The sequence below is a fragment of the Lytechinus pictus genome, chromosome 5 (assembly GCF_037042905.1).
Source record: "Lytechinus pictus isolate F3 Inbred chromosome 5, Lp3.0, whole genome shotgun sequence".
In the NCBI taxonomy this organism is placed as follows: Eukaryota; Metazoa; Echinodermata; class Echinoidea; order Temnopleuroida; family Toxopneustidae; genus Lytechinus; species Lytechinus pictus.
Window position 1 is genome coordinate 24,761,768 of NC_087249.1, and position 12,175 is coordinate 24,773,942.

Sequence of the window (12,175 nt, forward strand, 5' to 3'; positions counted from 1 at the left end):
TTCATGTATCATTAATCATCTTTAATTGACTTACATTATAATGCAAGTATCAAATGACATCTTTACAATTACTGCCAAGATCTTGCCACAATACAAACAGTATTTTTTGGGAAATACAATACATCAATTTAACTTGTATTTCAAAATAATTTGATTGCTATGATTAGGGGAGAGTGGGGTAAAGAAGGCCACCTTTTTCATAATTCCATTAATATCTTTTTAATGCATACCTGCAGAAATGTGATTAGATGTCCAATATTAGGTCTACAGCAGACCTACATTTTCAAATAGAAATATGAGAACTAATCAATCTCATTTGTATATTAATGGGCATTAAACATTGTTGTCAGAAGGCCTTATTTGCCCCATTGAAGTGGGGCAAATGAGGCCCCATGATTAAAAACTACTTTGTGTCGCTATATTCAAAGTAAAAATAGTTCAGTTGGTTTGATACAATTACTGAACATTTACTTACTAGTAACAATCACAGCATTGAATTTAAATTATTCTCCTAAAGGCCCCCATTTTAGGATTCATTTAATCTTATCCAAATTGATGAAAAAAATCATTGTTGGATTGTGTTTTCAACTGTCAAAGTTACATTATCATGTTTCTACACGTTCGATTGAAAATTAACACTTTTGGTGTACATAAGCAAATGTGGAGATGTCTACAATGTACTCTGCATTTTACTGTTTTATCAGATCACAGTGCTAATTATGTTTTAATCTGGGGGGCCTCATTTGCCCCACCGAAAATGTTATGTTCATGGGCATCCAGTCAGAAAAAAAAAGAAGGAAAGTGATGAAATTTACAGTTCTGGCATGCACAATAATACCTTTCACAAGTACATGTTAATTAAGATAAAAGTTAATACACACTACTGGGTAGGTACAGTACTCGTCTCTCTAAAGTGGCAATGCTACCGATACTTTCAAAATTTTGATTCTGAGGTGCTGCTGGGTTTGTGCTCCTCCTGGCCATGTGCATTGGACTGTGAGAGGTTCTCTATGCTCAAATCTGTGCTAAGGATTACTGTCTCAAATACTCAACAAACAGTAATCCATTTGATCTACCATTCTTGAGCAGCGAGCTAAAAACTAACAGGTGGCCTTATTTACCCCACTCTTGCCTATATCTTGCCATAACTGAAATTACATTTTGGAAAATGTAATCATATTTTCTATCAAAATACATGTATCAAGATTAAGGCATTGATATCCATATTCAAATAACCTGTTGATTAGAGCATTATTATTTATGTGGCTCGGAAACAGTATATCTTCATTATGACAATAATATTAAATGATATCAGTAGCCAGTTATGGAAATTGAAATAATTCTAACTTCATCATAGTTGAAATTGGCATAACCACAATTATTAAAAAAATGATAATTTTATATCAACAGAGTTCATAGCTGTTAAATTATTCAAATCAGGCAATGTACAGTGCACAGCATTGAGTCTGGACGTCCCCTCATGAACTACAGCTCCACCCGAACACCAGTAAAAGCCAAACTTTACCATCACACACTTTGTAATGGCCTTCTAGTGACAACATTGAATAAACAGTAACTCTGAAATATGAATGCTTTCAAATCACCCGGCCCATGTATGGGAACTCAAGGGCCATGTTTAAGATAAATGCATGTTGTGGTAGTGATCTCAAAATGAGTTTGAACAGAATGATCAGAATCCAATAAAATTACCACCCAAGTGTTTGTATAGAATAATAAAAAATATATGCCAAATGACTCTGGAAGAAAATGTGCAATTGTTGAGAAAGAAGCACAGAATTCCATCAAATATCTGGTATTTTTCAAAGCAATTATTAATACATTGTCCCACATATTCCTTTTTGTGTTAGTGATCATCAGAATTATAGGTTTTCAGCTAAGATTTCGTGATTTCACAAAGATAAGTTTATTTCAATGTACCAGATCTAGATCTATGATAATATGGTGAGAATTAACCTTGATTTTAAAGCCTTTTCATGAAATGATTGTTTGCTGCAACTCCTTTCTTTTACCTAAAAATAGAAGAGATACAAAGCATAGACATTCAAACCACAAACAAATAGTTGGGCTATTCCATAAAATGATCAACCTTTTTGTATGTCCGACCCCTATTTTTCTTAAGTCTTACTTCACTTCATAAACTGACCAAGTCCTTTGAGAACATTACAGACTGTCAAAAGAACAAGAAATCAGAGACAGAAAATTTCATGAACGTACATATTTTATGGAATTGCCAAGTTACTACTGATTGTAATGCACAGTTGAGTATAACCATACAGAAATTGTGCAAAATAGGCCTACACTACATGTATGGTAGTGGATCGTATTACCGAACACTTTTCATGAATTCAATCATATCAAACACATAATTCTCATAAAATTCATCAAACTTTTACCATAAATACACAATTACCTACAAAACATAAATATGTAAAACATTTGCCAAAATCGTTTTTCTTTTTTACGATATTAGCTTCCAATTAGACCCCTCTTCACATGTGAAATATTTGGTCACTTGAAAAAGGTATCGTATTACCAAACGTGTGTTTTCTACGGAAAAATTGAGAAAACAACAAAATCACTGATGAGCTATTTTGACCATATTTTATTATTTTTAGAATATTAAGACTTTGAAAATGTGTTTTTGACCATTTTTGATCATCTTTCTATTCAAGTTCCATTTGGAAGGATGTTGCAAAGTTTTGAGCGTATGAAATTATTTTCTGACGCGTACGAGGCGCACGTTCGGTAATACATGGCCGGTTGGTAATACAATCACTCACTATACTATTGTAGTATGGGGTTCTGTCAATATCTTATTCCTAGTACTCTTAACACAGAGGCAGCCCAGCAGACATGTTAACGGGTTGAGAACTTACTGGCCAACTCCCAGTTTTTAATAACTCAAAGCCTTGTTGCATTCTTGGTAACATTCCATGCAAATTAGTTAAGGCACATCAATATTCATACAAATGCAAATTAATATAACAAAGTATAACTGAATATTCAAATATACAAACAAAAGATATATATTGACTATTCAACTATATGCAAATTATTATCTAAGCTTGAGTGCATCAACTAACATTATAACCAATCAGGAGAGAGGTGGAAGGAGAGGGAGAGTGAGAGAGAGAGTGAAGGAAGCTGTATGAAGGATGGTGGATTTAATACAAAAGAAACTTGTGTGAGGAGTGTACATCAGTTAGTGTATAAGAGAGAGCTGTACATAAAGAATAGGAAGTTAGGATGAAAAGGGTGAATATAAATGAGGGATGTTCTATTAGAAAAAAGGGGATGATTCCTGAATAAGAGTGGAAAGAAATATAAGTACAAAATCAATCCCTACACTATTATTATCAATGTAATTTTGGTTTATTTCTTAATATTACATGGTTCTGCTCATGCTTCTCTTACACTCAAATGACCTATGAAAACATTAAAACAATTGCTATTGCATATGAAAAGTAGATTAATTTCATGGACCATAAATGGACACTGACAATTTGCATCAGCCGATACAATCAATTCATTGAACTGCATTGTCTCTCGAGATTCCTGTTCATCACCTCTGTTTTTCTGAAACGTCCTGTACATCTCTTGAAGAGTCTGTTGATGATGGCTTCTCTGCCAACTTGCCTTTACTCATTTCCTGTGTCTGCCCCTTCTTGCCATCTGCTGTATCAAGTTTGTACTGTTGTAAAGGTGATCTGTAGATGTATATACCGCTGACCATTCCTACTGTCAAGGCCACAGCCATCTGGGGTACCGATAGAACCTTGCGTAATCTGACCATCCTTTGTTAGTTTATGTCCTCGATCAAATGGAGAAATATGTCAGCTGCATGGAGGAAAGAAGTTAAAATCAGTGACAGTTAGGCCCAATGGATAATAAAGAGATTGATACTGTCATTATTGGGGGGGGGGGCAATAATCTACACAAACTCAATTGGCTCTGCATGACTTGAGCTCACTTACGAATAATCAGACGTTACAAATGTGGAAAATGTCAGAAATCAATATTCACGAGAACAGTTGTAAACACTCCCCTGGCCTAGCTAAGCTAAACTTTTTAGTACATGTATGCTAAAAAAAAGTTCTGGTGCCAAATTGAATAAGACAAGGTGAACCATTGACATCCATGATCAGTTTAAATTATTGGTTGGCATGACTGCCACTGCTGGGGCCACTGCCAGCTGGCAGTAGACTGTAGACCCTACATTACATGGCTGCCCAGGACCAAAATCCAATTGAAACCAGTTGGATTTCCAACTGGTTTCACTTGGTTTCAATTGGTTTTCAACTGGTTTCAATTGGTTTTAACTGGAATATAACAATTTCCAGTTGAAACCAATTGAAACCAGTTGGGCAACTGGAAATCCTAACTGGAACCAGTTGGGTAACTGGAAATGACTTCCAACTGGAAATGATTTCTAACTGGAACCAATTGGGTAACTGGAAATCCTAACTGGAACCAGTTGGGTAACTGGAAATCCTAACTGGAACCAGTTGGGTAACTGGAAATGACTTCCAACTGGAAATGATTTCTAACTGGAACCAGTTGGGTAACTGGAAATCCTAACTGGAACCAGTTGGGTAACTGGAAATGACTTCTAACTGGAAATGATTTCTAACTGGAACCAGTTGGGTAACTGGAAATGGCTTCCAACTGGAAAGGATTTCTAACTGGAACCAGTTGGGTAACTGGAAATCCTAATTGGAACCAGTTGGGTAACTGGAAATCCTAACTGGAACCAATTGGGTAACTGGAAATGACTTCCAACTGGAAATGGTTTCTAACTGGAACCAGTTGGGTAACTGGAAATGACTTCCAACTGGAAATGATTTCTAACTGGAACCAGTTTGGGTAACTGGAAATCCTAACTGGAACCAGTTGGGTAACTGGAAATGACTTCCAACTGGAAATGATTTCTAACTGGAACCAGTTGGGTAACTGGAAATCCTAACTGGAACCAGTTGGGTAACTGGAAATGACTTCTAACTGGAAATGATTTCTAACTGGAACCAGTTGGGTAACTGGAAATGGCTTCCAACTGGAAAGGATTTCTAACTGGAACCAGTTGGGTAACTGGAAATCCTAATTGGAACCAGTTGGGTAACTGGAAATCCTAACTGGAACCAATTGGGTAACTGGAAATGACTTCCAACTGGAAATGGTTTCTAACTGGAACCAGTTGGGTAACTGGAAATGACTTCCAACTGGAAATGATTTCTAACTGGAACCAGTTTGGGTAACTGGAAATCCTAACTGGAACCAGTTGGGTAACTGGAAATGACTTCTAACTGGAAATGATTTCTAACTGGAACCAGTTGGGTAACTGGAAATCCTAACTGGAACAAATTGGGTAACTGGAAATGACTTCCAACTGGAAATGATTTCTAATTGGAACCAGTTGGGTAACTGGAAATCCTAACTGGAACCAATTGGGTAACTGGAGATGACTTCTAACTGGAAAGGTGATTAACTGGAAATTAATTCTAATTGGAACCTGTTGGGTAACTGGAAATCCTAACTGGATCCAGTTGGGTAACTGGAAATGACTTCCAATTGGTTTCCAATTGGAAATTTTCCAGTTACCCAACTGGTTCCAATTGAAACCAGTTAATTTGCATATTATCTGCCAGTGTGCACAGATCAATGTTTTATGTGATTCATCATCATTTAAAATGTATCTATTTAATTATTTTCTAATTCAAGTACCATACTTGTTTCAGATAAGTGTTTAGAATGCTTAGCAGTGAAAACCATGTTCATAAATGTCATAGATTATAATTAAAACCGATTATAAGATAATTAGTACACCACTAACTGTTACCAAATTACATCAAATACAAATACATATATTTGAAGATCTTTCATATAAATATATATACATGAAGAAAGTCTATTTTATCAATGCCCTTTACATTGGTATTAATAAACATATAGCACTGCTTCTTTGTTGGCATGAGCAATAGTTAGTGCAAATTCTAATTAATTTGTCATTAATTAAGTCATTCCAACTGGAATTTCCAATTGGATCCAGTTGGAAACCAATTAGTTTCAACTGGATCCAGTTGAAACCAGTTGACTCCAATTGGTTTCAACTGGAACCAATTGAAACCAGTTGCCTCCAATTGGATTCAACTGGTTTTAATAGGGAAATTGGAACAACTGGAACCAATTGAAACCATGCAGTTGCCAACTGGTTGCTTAAATTGGTTTCAACTGGAACCAATTGAAACCAATTGCCAACTGGTTCCAGTTGCCCAATTGGTTTTAACTGGAACCAGTTGGCAACTGGTTTCAATTGGTTCCAGTTGTTCCAATTTCCCTATTGAAACCAGTTGGCCAACTGGTTTCAATTGGTTTTGCTCTAATTGGTTTCAACTGGATTTTGGTCCTGGGTGAGAAGTGAGATTCAAAAACTGGATAGGCAGGCCTATGCCTAGACAGCTGGCAGCCGTCTGTTTCGAGGAGTTTTTCAACATTTTTTTATTTTTTTAATTTCTCCTCAGTGGAGCCAACGTAGTTTAGCGGAACAACCAACATAACAGAGACCAAAGCTTTTTGGTCTAGCCAGTAGCCTAGGCCTGGCTGATTAATTATCTAACGTTAGTCTTTAGAACTCATTGAAGTAACGTTAGCATTCAAACTTGATCTACCATAACTTAAATTCTAAATCTAACAATAAATTGAATTGAAACTTCTGATCAATGAGCTGGCCTGTGCTTGCTGCCTACACTCAGAAGTAGGCCTAGTGTAGTGGAAGCTAAATCAGTGGAAATGTTTAAACATCCGTTGGATAAATTTTGGTGGTGGGGAAGATTTAAAACCTCCATTTCTCAATGCACATAAAGTCTCACAAATTTAAAGTTTCTGTCTAGATAATCTTCAATTACCAGAAGTAAAGATTGGAAAACCTACAGGAGAAGTCCTTCATTTCCGTACCTGATGTGATGTGATGGATCATTGGATGGGCTGTGCAGTTCAGTTCCTGCTCACCTCAAAATCCCAAGACAGTTGAACTTTAGTTTATAAATATAATACGGTATACCGGTACGTACCGGTACGTTAGGCTCTGCGTCTGCAGTTAAATTCAGCTCAATTAGCCGGCCACATTTTTCAGAAAGAAAGGGATGGATAATTTATGAGGCAGCTGATCTTGATATATTGCAGAGACCAATCCATACCTAGAATGCTATTCGCTTGTCAGAGGCAGGTGGTGGCTCAGCTAGCTCAGCGGCGCTAGCTAGCCCGCCCGTCGCGCCCGGGCCCCGGCGCGGCCGACGATCGACTTACCGCATGTACTTGTGTAACGTGTTTGGCCTGGAAATTCTAGTCTCCTTCAAGAAAATTATATAATAAAAGTCTAGGTGATCTAAAAAAAAACCCAAAAAATTCATGATTCGTCTGATAATCATTTTATACAAATTAAAAAAAAATAATTCACTCTTTAGATGGGTTTTTATCGACCAGACTACATTTCATTTTAATTAAATTAGTTTAAGTGTCTTGGAATTAGCTAAGAAAATTGAGCGAGCGTGAGAGTCGCGACGGAAGCGCGGAAACGGGTTGCAATTTTACATGATTTTAAAGCTTCAGCAAGCTTTTATCGATTTAGGCAAGTATAAGATGACAATTGAAATAAAATAATGTAACTTCGTACAGATAATGTTTATTTTTGGAACAATTGATGGTGAATTAACTCCAAATGAGAATTGCCCGTGTTAATGTTGGTTGGGGTCGATCTCAGTCTCCTGCCAAGCCGCACCTGGCGGCGGAGTCGGGAGAGAACTCGTGATCTTGGGGAGCTGATCATTTGTGCGTATGTGTGTGTGTTAGTACTGTGACTTTTAATATGATTTCGGCCAGGCCCAGGGCAGTGCCAGTCCTTGGCACGGCTTGTTGGATACCCCCTGAGCTGAGTTAGGTAGAACTAGTGAGGCAGCGTAGCTCAGTCGGTTAGACTGAGCGCATGTTTCGGATTAGACAGGAATAACCATCGTTTCTGGGGATTTATTCAACAATTTCTGACATTTTACTATGTATTGCCAACGCAGGTCGCAGTTCAGCGGAACAACCAAAATACAGAGACTGAACTAAGCTTTTGGTCTAGTTTCGGATAAGATCATAGTCGTAGATCTCGACGTGATCGTGAGGGGTTCAAGTTAGCCTTGAGGACTCCTGATGTTTTTTTAATATTTTGACATATACTGTAGAGTGTAGACCCTATGCCCTACATGTACATACATGTATGATGGTGGGCCCCAAGTGAAGTCTGCACACCTAACAAATTTGAGTTAAGATTTAACATGAATTTCTTCTTTTTTCACAAAATCTTTGAGTTAATAATGTTCGGCCTCCTTATTATATTATTATTAAAGAGTAAGTGTGCCAAATTTTTCATTAAAAAATGAAAGAAAATATAGGATTTTCTTGAAAAAACCTCGGGCATTCATTTTCAGATTGATAAAAATGATACCCCATGTCTGCGCACTCATTCACTTCGCTCACGATTCAGGAATTTTGATGAGAAAGGCTGCATTTTGAGGCCGTCACATGAAATGCCCTAAATTCATTATTTTTCCACCATTTTGAGTCAGATTTTTTTATGAATACCTGTCTATGTATTGCATGTGAAAAGTTCGTGCTTGTTGCGTATCTTCTTTTACTAGAATCGCGCAGATACGCGTGTGCGCAGACAAGGGGGACTGCGCAGACTTGGGGGAACTTGCCATACTTCTTCATCATGGAGCCTTGAACCGCCTGCCATATATGTATAAGAGACTCACCAAAACAAAGATGGATTTCCCTAGGAAATCCAGCTTTTAAGATAAAAATCACGTAAATGGTGGTGATTTTATTTATTTTTACACCTTCATACGCCTAATGCTTATGAAATATGAAGGTTTCCAAAATTGGTTAATGAAAATATCTCGTGTAGATCCCTCGATCCGTTTGTCAACAAAGCAAATACAATAGGTCTGACCCTTGAACCGCTTCGTTATGACGTAGCTACGATTAGCGATGTTACAAAATGCTGTTTTGAAGGACAATTTATTGATAACAATTATTATTTAACAAGTACTAAAACTTAAAGGACAAGTCCACTCCAACAAAAATTTGATTTGAATAAAAAGGGAAAAATCCAACAAACATAACACTGAAAATTTCATCAAAATCGGATGTAAAATAAGAAAGTTCTGACATTTTAAAGTTTCGCTTAATTTCACAAAACAGTTACCGGTATATGCACATCCTGGTCTGTATGCAAATGAGGAGACTGGTGACGTCATCCACTCACTATTTCTTTTGTATTTCATTACATGAAATATGAAATATTCTTATTTTCTCCTCATTGCCAAGTGAAACAATGATTAATTCCTCCCCGATCATGTGGAATTAGCATTGTTTAATACTATATGGTTCAGTCAAGTTGGTCCTTATCGTCAAATTTGTAATAAATGAAATATTGTATAATTCAAACAATAAAAAACAAAAGAAAATAGTGAGTGAGGGACATCATCGACTATCTCACTCATGTGACTCAGTTGTGCATATCACTGTTTTGTGAAAAATAATCGAAACTTTAAAATGTCATAACTTTCTTATTTTACATCCGATTTTGATGAAATTTTCAGTGTTGTGCTCGTTTAATTTTTCTCTATTTATGCAAATCAACATTTTTCTGGGGTGGACTTGACCTTTAATATGTGATTATAAATAATTATTATAATAATATATTATATATTATATAGATATTGCTTCGCTTGGATTACCGAATTTACCGCAAGCCGTAATTTTGATATGGACTGAAGCGACCAAATCATGCGAACAAGAACGAGCGGCAAACAAACTGCTGGCATGCCGCAGGCGAATCTTTTGATCACTAACTTCAGTCCATATCAACATTACGGCGAGCGGCGAAGCCTATCGAAAGTGATGTCTGACTGAGGACTCGAACGATGGATGTCAAGATCGAAATACAGCCTTTGGCGTTACCGATCGTGATATGATATATTCTAATTTTTTTCCTCATTGCCAAGTGAATAATGATTAATTCCTCCCTGAGTGTAAGGAATTAGCATTGTATAATACTATAAGGTTCAGTCAAGTTGGTCCTTGTTGTCAAATATGTAAAAAATGAAATATTGTATAATTCAAACAATGAAAAACAAAATAAATAGTGAGTTAGGGACATTATCAACTGTCTCATTTGCATATCGCTGAGTTGTAGGATATGTACATGTTTAGAAAACATTTGCATGAAACACTGAACTGAAGTCCTTGTTTGTACATGTAAGATCAAGGCTATAGACAATACAGCCTTGTACAGCCGTGTACAGCCTTGTTTCGAATCATCTGCTTGACTGTGTGTCATTTGGTTTGGATATCAATACTTACACTCTTCCATCCAATGTCCACGCAGCTTGAATCTTGTCACCGGATTTCGCTTCATGAAGTAAGTCAAAGTTCTTGGAAGTGAGATCCTCATAGATTGCAATCTTTGTTCTTTTCAAGGAGCTACGATGTTTGAGGAGAGCCTGTCTTGTGCGATAGGAGGACAATTTAACAATGATACCACGACTTTTGGATTTATCTTAAGGAATCCTACCTATGTGATGAGATCTGTCTATTTTAAGATTGAGATTCACTTTCATTTTCTTCACTATTGATATTACAATATCATCCGTATTTTCATTTTTTTTCTTTTATGCAGAAATGTGAACACACATTCTTCTTGAATATTGCTCAAGTTCGTTGATATCATTCTCTAGTCATTCTCTAGTCGATTGATGCTTTTTTTTTTTTCAAGTTGTTTCTCCAACCCTGAGATTCTCCGGTTGTGTGAATCACATGCAGTCTGAACATCCTTCATTGTAGATTTGATCTTATCTTTACACTCTTGGATCAGCCTACTAGACTGTTTCGACGACAGTTCCCAATTCGTGAGATGAGCTTTGTATTTGCTTAGTCTATCTAAAATTTCACTAAGCTTATTCTCAACTCCTTTGGTAATGGCTGCCAAAAATTCCTCACTGTTCCAAGATGTCCTTCAAGATCTTAGATAAATTCTTTTAGGACATTTTACTAGTACATTTAGCTACGACCAGAGAAAATCCAAAATAAACAGCAATGCTGTAGATCTAGATAGGTCTATATTAAAAAATATACAATTGTTAGACACGGTCGGCTGACGGTTGGTCTTGTCTATAAAGTGAGCACGATCCACGTAACGACAAGTCAAGACACAGGTCATGGTGTTCTTAACGTTTGCATTTTGCAAGTTGTAGTTCTGCCCATTTTCTGTTTCAGCACTGATGACTTCCAAAGACAGAAGTTCTCTCATGGCTGACACAGCTTCATTCAGGAGTGTATCGGCATCTTCTGTTAAAACATCAGTGAGGCTAAGTCCATAAGTACCATATTCCTGTGGCTGTTAACATCATGACATAAGACTGAGGTTTTTTGGTAGTGCCATCTGTTTGCAGAGTAACATCACATGAACTCTTTTCTACAGTATCCTTTGCTACATGTTTAGCAAGAAGGGCATGTTCATATGTCTGCTTTTGGAAGTCTTCCTCAATTAAGGCCCATAAGCCTCTTCAGAACCAGACGTATGATGTCAGATATTTGTTGTGGACTGATTCCCTTTGCCAATAATTCGTAACACACAGTTCTGATGTCAGATGAAAATGCTCCGTTTTCATAACATGAAATTTCTTTGTCACCCATAATTTCGTCTAAGTGACTTCACAGTGTATCATTTTGCCTCTCAATTTCCCTAAGCTGATCCTTTAACTGTACATTCTCTGCATCCATTTTGTTTTCAATCTCTGTTTGCTTTGTGTTATACCTCACTTGTTCTGTTCTTTACTTTCAGCCTCATAAGTTCATCAACTTCATGATTAAGCTTCATGATGTCTTCTTGCAGCTCAGACACATGTCTCTTTTCTCTCTCAAGTTGCTTCTCTTCAGTTGCCAAGCGGCGAACAACATTTCTTCTAGAAAGTGAACAAATTTCTTTCTCTAATACACAGTTCGTTAGCCTTCTTCAACTTGGTCTGGTATTTAGAACATTCCTATTGGTGACTCTTCATCATTTCTTTTACAGCTCCTTCTGCCTTATTGACTCTGGCTGCATTCTCATCAT

At 36.8% G+C, this 12,175-nt stretch overlaps 1 protein-coding gene and 1 long non-coding RNA gene across 2 annotated transcripts in view; one reads left to right on the forward strand and one right to left on the reverse strand.

Moving 5' to 3' along the window:
* Positions 1-7,541, reverse strand: LOC135154265 (uncharacterized). The gene is made up of 2 exons (XR_010293703.1): positions 6,970-7,541; positions 1-3,858 (listed from the first exon to the last, which is right to left on the reverse strand). It is a non-coding gene; the product is annotated as an uncharacterized LOC135154265 (long non-coding RNA).
* LOC129260371 (GPI mannosyltransferase 3-like) overlaps positions 7,004-12,175 on the forward strand; it is a 21,447-nt gene continuing 16,275 nt past the window's right edge. The window contains exon 1 of the mRNA XM_064100083.1: positions 7,004-7,642. The gene's annotated coding sequence lies outside the window, so the exon portion shown is untranslated. The remainder of the gene's footprint in view (positions 7,643-12,175) is intronic.